The 10,316-nt window shown below is 51.3% G+C and overlaps 1 long non-coding RNA gene across 1 annotated transcript; it reads right to left on the reverse strand.

Annotated features, from left to right (window-relative positions):
• Window positions 1–5,052: 5,052 nt before the first annotated feature.
• On the reverse strand, window positions 5,053–8,156 carry LOC123522386. Its single transcript, XR_006680648.1, has 2 exons — window positions 8,079–8,156; window positions 5,053–8,000 (listed from the first exon to the last, which is right to left on the reverse strand). It is a non-coding gene; the product is annotated as an uncharacterized LOC123522386 (long non-coding RNA).
• Between the last annotated feature and the right edge of the window lie 2,160 nt (window positions 8,157–10,316).

A 10,316-nucleotide genomic window follows, 5' to 3' on the forward strand; every position in this document is an offset into this window, starting at 1 on the left:
TAAAGGCCATTATTCAGATAATGGCGATTTCATTTGTTGGTCAAATATATATGTATTTATGGCTTCCAGACAATTTTAAAATTGCTGTGAGGGACAGGATTGTATCTTCTGTCTCAGGAGTTTATAGTCCCCTGGTCTAGCCTGTTGCTTTATCTTCCTACCCAGTCCCTCCTCCGCCTGGCAATCTCCAGTCTGTTCCCTCTGGTATGGGAGTCTTTATCTTCTTCTCCGGCTTTAGAACAATGGTCCAGTGTAATCTTTGACTTCTTGTGGGTGGTGGTGTCACTCAGCACAATGTGTTCCAGATCTCTCATGGCATTTCTACATTCAGCTTGCTGAGGAAGCGTTGTCTTTCATCTTTATGGAAGTGATGATCAGACTTTTCTCCTGAGAAGCCTCTTGTGGGTTCAAACCTCTGAACCTTCCAATTCGCAGCCCAGCTCTGAACCATTGCATGCACCACTACTGGACCGCTCATTGGTAAACTGGAAAACGAGCAGTGCTTCCTGGCTGGGTCGTCTCTTCCAGGTAACTGAGGTAGGAGCCTCCTGACGGTGACTCCCTAAGCAGAGAGGCAGGGGCGCATTTGGAACCGCAATCCAGATCCCCTCCGCTGAAAACCTGGATGTGGCCTCAGGGTCAGGGCAGAATCTGGAATTGCAAGGCCTTCCTGTTCCCGAAAGTGGAGCAAAGGTGAGCCCCGGGCCTGCGAGGCTGGAAGCCTGGCGGGTCATGGAGACCCGGTCCGGGTCTCGAAGTCCCTAATAAAATGAGAGAGCCTGTCCTGTCCTCATTCCAAACTCATCGCATTACTTTCAAAGGTTTTAGCTAAATAAATAGCCGATACTTGAACACCGTTTCTCCTATGCCACGAATCTTATCGTCATGAACTCATCAGCCACCCATCACAATCTCTGCTTTGCTTGTGGGGAAACCGAGGCGCAGGAGGGCCTGGACGTTCGGCTCAGAGTCATATGGCAGAGCGAGCAGCCGCGGGAGGGTCTGAAGGACACTGGCGCTCGGGCCTGGGCTCTCAGCCAGGGCACGCCCGCTGCCCCTCACCGAGCCTGTTGTTTACGCCTCTTCTCGGTGTTTACACAAATAAAAAGCGTGCCGCTGAACGCTCCCACTCAAGTGACCGCGCACCCTTAGTTCCGTTATCTCCCAGGCATGAAATAAACCAACTGCTCAAACAGAAACCTGGGTTTAAAAAAGCAAACAAAAACGGTGGTCATATCCCGTCTACTTTAGCAGACAAGATAGAATTTTAACAGTGCTCTCTGGATGTCAATGTAAAAATATTGAAAGTGCAAACCAACGACCAGGGCAGCCAAACAGTCATTATCTTGACATTAAATAAGATCTCCACCGGCTTTCTCCAGGAAGAGGTCTCTGGCAGCCCCTGAAAGACACCGGGGCACGGAGCAGTTAGGGCACTAGTGCCAGCTCTGCACGGCGATAAAAGAAACAAATCTGGTAGATCAAAGGTCCCGGAGCAATGAGTAATGCAACACTCATCTCAAATTAGACAGCCCTTCCCTTGATGGGGCGCAGAGTTGTCAGGCCCCCCCACTTTCTCAGGCCGCCGAGAGAAAAGAACCCATGTTCGGGGGAGAAAGAGAATCGGGGAGGAAGACGGTGACTGGGAGGTAAAGAAAGGGAGGTTTTTTTTTAGAAAGGGCCTCAGTGGAAACCTGGAATCTATGGTCGGAGCCACTCTTCAGGTCTGAAGCTGAACTCACCTCCAGGGCTCAATGGTCAGCCAACAGTAGATGGGTCTAAGAGAGGGATTGACAGCGGGGCTGCGTCAGTGGGCGCGGGCATCGGAACACTTGTGAGGATGGCACAGGGCCCTGCAGTGCTTCCTTTGGAGGGACCTAGGGTCGCTATGGGTTGGAGCCCCCTGGATGGCACCTAACCCCCACCACAACATAAGGCAGAAGAATAGCACTAGGGTGGTAAGTGAGCCTTAGAAAAGCCAACCATTTGAGATCAAAAGGGCAGCATTTACCCAAGGCCAGTGGTTCCGTGTTGGGCTGCTAACCACAAAGTCAGCAGTTTGAAACCACCAGCCGCTTTGCGGGAGAAAGATGAGGCTTTCTACTCCGGTAAAGACTGACAGTCTCGGAAACTCACAGGGACAATTCTACCGTGTCCTGTAAGGTCACTGTGAGTCACTATCGACTCAGTGGCAGTGAGAGAAAGTTAGGAAAGGAAAAATGAAAACGCAGGAGGCGGTGGGAAAGGGATGGTACTTTGAGGGCGTTGCAAGGAATGGGATGAAACAAAATGCATATGAATTCTTGACTGGAAAACCGATGAGCTGCTCTCTAAACCTTCAGCTAATTCACAATACAAAGTTAAACAAACAAACAAACAAACAAACAAACAGAAAGAGTCCTAGGAGACATCATTGTTCTGGGTTGGTTCCTGTTCTATTGAATGGGTCGGGATCAGGGATGGACCACCCAAGGAGCAAGCTGTGGTAACCCCGTGGGGCAGTTGGGGCTGGTTCACTCTCTCGTGTAGGGTTCCTGGGAGTGGTATGGGGGGCATACAGCACCAGTGGGCCTGAGTAAGGACCCAGAAACGTGCCTGGCTACCAAGTTCCCTGGAGAGTCTGTTGTGGCTGGTCTGTGCCATGCTCTGGGACCCACTGCATTAACCTGATGCAGGTCCTCTGGCTATCCCCAGTGTGAAGAGGAAGCCAAAACCCGGAGAGGTGAGATCACTTGCCCAAGGTTAGTTACCCAGCCTACTAACAGGCCCAAGCCGAAAACTAGGTTCACTGCCATTGAGTTGACATCTTAGCGACCCTATAGGACAGGGTAGAACTGCTCCTGGGAGTTTCTGAGACTGCATTTCTCTACGGGAGTAGAAAGCCTCACCTTTCTCCCTAGAGCAGCAGGTTTTGAACTGCTGACCTTCTGGTGAGCAGGCCAATACATAACCGCTACATCACCAGGGCAGAGCCAGAATTTCAGTGCTGGCCGTTTGACTGTTTCTGTTGGAACGAATCAACCTTGCTATGTGGGAAAAAGCAGCCATCCAGAATCCTTAAGGTGTGGCTCTGCTTCGACAAACCTTCGTTTATGAAAACAGGTGCCTGGCATACGGGTTATAATTTGCTGATACCTACTTGAATCTTATGTTTTGTAGCCTCCAGGCAAATGACCCACTTTCAGGGATTTCAATGGTGAACCTTGTTTCTTCTGGGTTTACTAAGTGTTCAGGCTCTAGGTCTGATGTCAGCCGCCTGGAAAAGGCTCTGCCAGGGACTGCAGCCAGTATCTTGAGGCCATCAGATGGAGAGAGAGAGATCTTCCTAGAGACATTGCCCCTTTCAGTTGGATTCACCAACTAGTTCCTCTGGAGCTTAAGCTACTTGGAATTGGATTTACTCTCACGTGCGTCTGCGTGTGCGTAAAACCAAGAAAACAAGCCCGCTTCTGAGGACTTACTCTCTCCCTAGAAAGGGCTACTGAGATTCATAAGAACAGTCTCATCTTTCTCCCTTGGCGTGACTAGTGGGTTTGATCTGCTGACCTTGCAGCTAAAAGCCCAACACTTATTTCACAGCACCACCAGGGTGTTCTCTTCCTCTCTTTCTCTCTTGACAGATAGATCGATGTGAATTTATGAAGGGCTTCCAAAAATGACACGGAAAAAAACCAAACGGAACCTACAGAGGAAATAAACGTCTGGTGAACGCTCTCTATCCACAATTCAGGGACAGAAGGAAAGTGATTACTACTAATCAGAGGACATTGAGAGCTGAGTATGGAAGATTAAAGGCATAAAATCCGACTTGAACAGTTAAAACTTTGTCAGCAGATCTCCCCTATGATGCAGGCTGGACCTGATTTGATTTCCAAATTTTTCTGTAGATTTGGTTTGGGTTTTTTGTTGTTGTACATATTAGGGTGTATCCCAGAGGTGTTAGGTCATTGGGGATCACCTTCTTGAAGTTATGTTATATGGTTTTTCATTTTCAGTATATGAAACCCAGGATTGCTGACCCTAAAGAGATAGCAAATAGGGTAAGGGTCTCAGAGGGGGGGCGGCGGCGGGGAAGGGGAGACGATGTTAAGGAGTCTATGTAGAAAAGGAATATTTGGAAACTGATTGTCATAGCAAATGTATAACTCTGCTGGATGTGACTGAACAATGGAATGATATGATATGTATATTAATCCCCATTCAATAATAAAGTAATTTTTTTTTTAAATGGAAGAAAATTCATGAAGAAGCTAGAAAAGAAATCAGTGCTTTGAGTGATCCTATGGAAATGGAAATGCTAGGTCTCTTGTCACACAACCCTCCGAGTGGCCAGTCCCTTGAACGACATAGAGAACGTCTTCTCCTGTCACCTGCAACTGCTGCATGAAAACCCCACTCGGAGGAGAAGGCATAGGCAGCATGCTCCTGAGACTCGAGGATGGTGAGGCTTCCTCTCACAGACTTTGGACCGTTACCAGGAGAGACCAGTCCCTGGAGAAGGACATCATGCTCGGTAAAGTAGAGGGTGGCGAGGAAGAGGAAGACCCTCAATGAGATGAACTGACCCAGTGGTGCCAACAGTGGGCTCACACTTAATTGGGTTGATGCTGAATGCCCAGGGCTTTAACCCTCGGATCCCTGCCAACATGAGAGTGGTACCTCAGTGCACGGTTGCTGTTGTTATCGGTGCTGTGCAGGTGCTTTCCTATGCAGGGTGACGCCGGTGAGACCAGCCCCACAGGATGTCTTAGGCTACGATAGGCACAGGAGCAGGTCCCCTGGGCTTTCTGGGAGGCGAGAGTTCGACACAGAACCCCCAAGGCTCACCTGGATTTTTTTCGTGGAGCCCCTGGGGCTGGTTGGAACTGCTCACCTTTCAGCCAGCAGCTGAGCGCTTAACCATTGTGCTACCAGGGGCCCTTACATGAGCATGCACAAAGCGTGACCACATAGATGGTTATCCATGCCCAACCCAATGTCTCTGGCTTCCCCCCGAAGAACCCGAGAGTCAGCAGCCTGTTCCCAATAGACACGTATGACACAGACACGGTCTCATTCTGCCAAGGGTTTATTTCAGAGCAAAACCATGTTCTACAGGAGGGAACAGGCCAGTCTCCTCAGAGTGGAGACAAGCCAGTGGGGCACAATTTACCAAGGAATGCTAAGGACAAGGAGGAATATTCATGATTGTCGGAGGGGGAGTGGTGATTCAGGGAGGGGAGGGGAGAAACTTCTGATAAATTTGTGTTTTTTCTCAGTGGGATTTTCCAGCTTCTCTGATCTGTCCCTAACCTTCTTCCCTGAGGGGAGAGGAGCCTCAAATTCTTTCTGGGCAAGGGGCGATGACTCATCTAGCTGCTTCCTGCTGGAGTGGGTCGTAGTGGGGGAGGCTTCTCTCCACCTCCTACCTGGCCCTGGCCTTAGGAGGTGCTGGACTCCACTACCCAATGGAAGAGCTTGCTTGATCCAGGGGGTCCAGTTGAGTGAGAATTAAAGTACATCCATCTGGTTCTCTTAGCACTTGGATTTGGTTCACCTGTGTAATGGATGAGACATATTTTACCAGAAAATTGAACAGGCAAAATCCAAACATTAGTAGAGAAACTGCAGTTGTAAGGAACCCTAACTTTGCTAAGAACTCTCATCCCAACAAAGGTATTGGACTTCGGGGATGAGTTAAAACTGGTGAGCTAAGAGCATTCCCTCCCTGCTGCGCAGCTGGTTTTCCATCAATGCCTACAACAAAACAGGAGGGGGCAGACAAGAGGCCGCAGGAAGCCCGAAGTACCGAGTAAGTCGCTCTCGCGTCAGTGAGACATTTAATTGAGTTACCGGCTCCATCCACGGTTACCTGGGGCGTCTCCAGAAGGTATGGGCATGGTTGGAGTGGAGGGAGCACCTCTACATCCTGGAACCCTTCTCCATCGCCACTGACATTGTGACCTCCTCCATGCTCCTTTGAGAACGAGGGGCAGTCACGTGCCCAGTGGCCTACTTGTCCACACTTGGAGCATGGTGTCTGGGCACACTGGCATGCTTCTACGGGCCAGCCGATTTTTCCAGTCAGAGTGCTGGACAGGTGTGTTGGAAGTGCTCCCGCCATGCCACACCAGTAGCACTCCCTCCCTCTTTCCCCTGGTGTTCCCACCGGCTGCAGGCTTACCTTGTGAAACAAGAGCCAGGGCTAGAATTTGTCTTTTTTTTTTTTTTTTGCAGTTCCTCTCTGTTACCTCCAGGTCCCGCTTAGTGTGCTAGTGCTCGTCCCTTCTAAGCGCTGGGATACAGAGGCCTGGGGTCCCAATCAGGGCCCGATTGATTAATGAAATGAGTGTTCCCTGCTAGAGCTGCCTCGGCAGAACTGGGATTTAAGTTCTGTATACATCTGCACTGCCTCGAATGGGTTTGATTCATACTGCCTTCCTTCCTTCTATTACAGGTGATCATGCAAGGTCTCAGGGTGGCTCTCAAGGCCCCTGTTGGCATTCCCATTCTGAGGACCCCTTGATTTGCAGGGGGTAAGCTGGGGCTGGTGAATGTGGAGGTGGTCCCCACATGCCTGCCCTGCAGCAATTAGACTATTTCTTTCATTGGGGTGCAACAATAAGAAAATATAACCCACAGATCTCTCCTGGTTAAATCAAAGGCCAAAGTCATATGTTGGAGTTCTCTAAGGAAGGTGGAGGGATCAATTGAGAAGCGTCCCAAAGTTTTCTTTGCAGGCTTTAAGAGAGGCACAGGCACCTTCAAAGGCCTCCCTCCTGACTTCTTATAATGGTAACAACGCTGCCTGCCCAGGTTGGGTGGGGAGGGGTGAGTGTAAGGGGTGGGGGGTGGGGGAGGTTGTGCTCCATTGGGAGAAAAGAATCCACCTCCATAGGGTCGGGACAGCAGGGAGCTCCATTTCTCAGCTTATTGAAATGGGTGCTACCCCCTCTCACCTCCTTTCGAGAGAGCATTTGTGGACTGCCTCTTCAATATCTGTAAGTTTGGACAGACGGGACCTCTGACCACTCTGCTCCTGTTTTATAAAACGGATCTAGCTGTGGAATGGTCTCAGAGTCTAACTGCCACGAACTAGCCATTTCTCGTGCTCCTCTAGATGATATGAGGGCAGGCGGTGTGCTAAAAGACAGAGGCTGTTGAACCCAGTGCCTTTCAGGGGTTGTTGGTTTTTTTTCTTTTCCAGCAGGCATCCCAATGGGGAATTGGTAGGTATGAAAGTTTCTTGTCCCATGATGTCTAGGAGGAGGGAAAACAAAGAGAAAGGGAGGGCATCTCTGGCCAGGAAGCCAATGCGAATGAGAGGGAACCAAGCTGCTTATCTCTCCTTTCGCTCCTTGGAGCCTTTGCCCGCTGCCCCCTGGCCGGGCATCCTCCTGGGGCGGGGATTCCCGGTTCCCTGGCAGGGGTTGCCTACCTTCCGCCTGCCAGCCTCCTCCTTGCGGCCTTCGATTCTCCAAGGTCCATGACTACTGGTGCACCAGCCATGGCTAGGACAGAGTGCTCTGCCATGAGCATCTTTGAAACACTCAGCGCGGTTGACTTGGAAATGGGTTTCATGCCACCACACTCTCATCACGGGGTACATGGCTACAGCGCTCCAGGCAGGGAGTCCAGACCTCGGGAAGGGGCCCACGGTCTGGGCCATGTACTCCGCCTCATCCAGACAGCCGATGAGCGGACCGAACCTCCAATCAGAAGTTTGAAGACAAGGAGGCAGATGGTACCCAAGCATTCCAGAGGGCAGGAACAGGGGGATTCCTGAAGGGGGTCCCGGAGGCAAAGGGGACCAGACAATGTCAGCATCCACAGCCAGCCAGAGGGAACCCAAGGAGAAAGGATCAAAGCTCCAGGTAGCCAAGGGCACACATTCGTACCAAGCCATACCTGCACCTGGAGGGACCCAGGCTGAGACCGGGGAGAATTCTGCAGCACCTGCCACATGGTGGCACCAGGTATGCTCCTCTCTGGACATCCCTGGACTCCAGCTCCTGGTCCCGCTGAAGAATCGGAGAGTTAGTGGCCCGATCGCTTTAGCAAAATAGAAACGTATTACAAAGGCGCTGCGTCTCACCTACCCAAGCATTTGCTTCGAAGCAGAAGAGTAGGTTCTACGGGAGGACCGGTCAGTCTCCTGGAGTACAGATGGCTTAGGGTGGCACAATGCAGAGGTATTTATTCTACTTTTAAAAATGTATTCTAATGAAGAGGAAGAATATTCATGATATCCCAGGGGAAGGAGGGGCGAATTCTGATAACGGCGGGGCCCACCCCGTACTTTCCTTTATATGGTCAGGCCGGAAGTGTCATGGCGATCTCCTAGGTGATGGTAAACTGTCATGGCGCCAGTGGGTGTGACTTTTATTATTATAATGGGCAAGGAGGTTTCTCTGGGTCATTTCTTCCCTCGCTGCGCATGCAGAAGGTGGGAGGGCGTTCCCTAATCGCAGGGTCCTTGAACTGGTAAGTTTGACTGCAGTTTTATCAGCTGACGTCTTCTTGACTACTCCTTTGTTCTTAACACCAGCTTCCCTGTTCTGTCCCTAACATCTTCGCTCACCCCCACGAGAACCCTGCAGCGTGGATGATTTTACATGGGGAAGGCTGAGGCCCTGGGAGGTGGCACCTTGTGCCCAGGACTGTGCAGAAGGCAAGGGACCCAAAGCTCGCCTTTCCCTCTGCAGCCTCTGGGGCTGAGACCTTGGCTGGGGCCGGAGGAGTGTCGGAGGCCTGTGGGACACAGGACCAGTACTTTCTGCAGAAGCTGGGGAGTTCTGGGGCCCAGTTTTGTGGGGAATAGAGGGCTGGAAGTCAACTGCCCTTCAAGGCTTGCTTTTCCCTCTGAGGGTGCTGACACTGCCCAAGGCCATCTTGCCCTCGGGAGGTGTAAGTGGATCAGAACACCAGGCCTCCGAAGGAAGAGGGAAACCAGAGGGTGGTTAGATTACAAATAATCCCAGCAAACCTGCCAGGCAGAGTAGAAGTCGCCCCCATAGAGCTTCCAAGCTTGTCATCGTTAGAGAAGCCACATCTTTGTGGGTTCCACCAAACCTTTTACCAGAGGGCCCTCAAAAGAGCCCCCCGGGGGCAAAATCGCTCCCTCTGGTGGCTATTTCTAGTGGTGGCAGCAGCAAAAGAAGCCACGATCCCAGAGGGGATAGAGCCTAAGGAGCCGTTCAGGGTTCTCACAGGAACAGGAGTCATGTATCTTTCGTCTCTTTACAAACAGACTCACGTCTTTCTCAGTCACACACATGTTGGTGGTGGTGTCGGGTGCTGTCCTGTCGGTTCCGACTCACAACGACGTCTAGGTACAATAGTACGAAACACTGCCTGGTCCTCAGCCATCCTCACAACTGCTCTCGGGTTGAGCTCTTCCACGCAGCCACTTTGTGAATCCACTTTGTCCACAGTCTTCCTACTGTTCTGTCCTTCTTGGTTTGCCCCGCTGCGGGAGTTCAGGTTGCCCTTCCTCCCTGTGGTGTGTCCCCAGTATTGTCCCCTGTCACTGTATGCTCCAGTAAGGGGACAACATGTCGTGAGCTGTTGTCTGCCCTAAAACTGTGCCTTAGCAGCTCCACGCAGGGACATCGTCCTCCAGGCTAGGTGTGCCGATATGGGGTCTAGAACGATCCCCCCTTTCTCTTTTTCCTTCTTGGTTTGCTTCTGTGTGGGTGTGATATGCTGGCCCCTCACCCCAAGCTGTAGGTTTAGTGTTGTGCTCTGTCGCACATACTTCTAGGGTGGGGGTGGGGGGGGGGGGGGGGGGGGGGGGGGGGTCAGTTTGGCTCTGGTTGGGGCCAGCTCTGGAGCCTAATCTTTTCATGCATTCCTCCATGTGGTTGCTTTGCCCTCAAGGTTTGGTGTGTTGTGCTGGGGTCTGTATGCACACTCCCGATTCTGTGGAGACATAATCGATACTCTCCCCGTGGGTGGGTAAGTGCCCTGCTCCCCCCATGCCACCTTCTCACTCTCACCCAACCCACCCTTTTCTCCCTCTTCCTTCCCACCTTTCCACTTCTTTGTGTTGGATTAAGATGCAGCTCCTTGGGTTTAGTCTGACCTCCACCCGACGGCCTGGACCTCAATCTGTATATTGTGAGAAATGGCTTCTCTTCGACTGTGGCTTTTTTCACCTACTGTGCTGGGGACTCATGTTGTACTTGGCCTTTTGTGATTGGCTGGCTTTGCTTAGCATCATTTCCTCCAACTCTTCCCATGAAACGATGTGCTTCGTGTGCTCATCAGTGATGCACAGTACTCCATTGGTGATGCGCAGTACTCCATTGGTGATGCGCAGTACTCCATTGGTGATG

Source organism: Echinops telfairi, unplaced genomic scaffold (assembly GCF_000313985.2).
Source record: "Echinops telfairi isolate 266 unplaced genomic scaffold, ASM31398v2 ScPeMD7_3;HRSCAF=10, whole genome shotgun sequence".
Taxonomy (NCBI): Eukaryota; Metazoa; Chordata; class Mammalia; order Afrosoricida; family Tenrecidae; genus Echinops; species Echinops telfairi.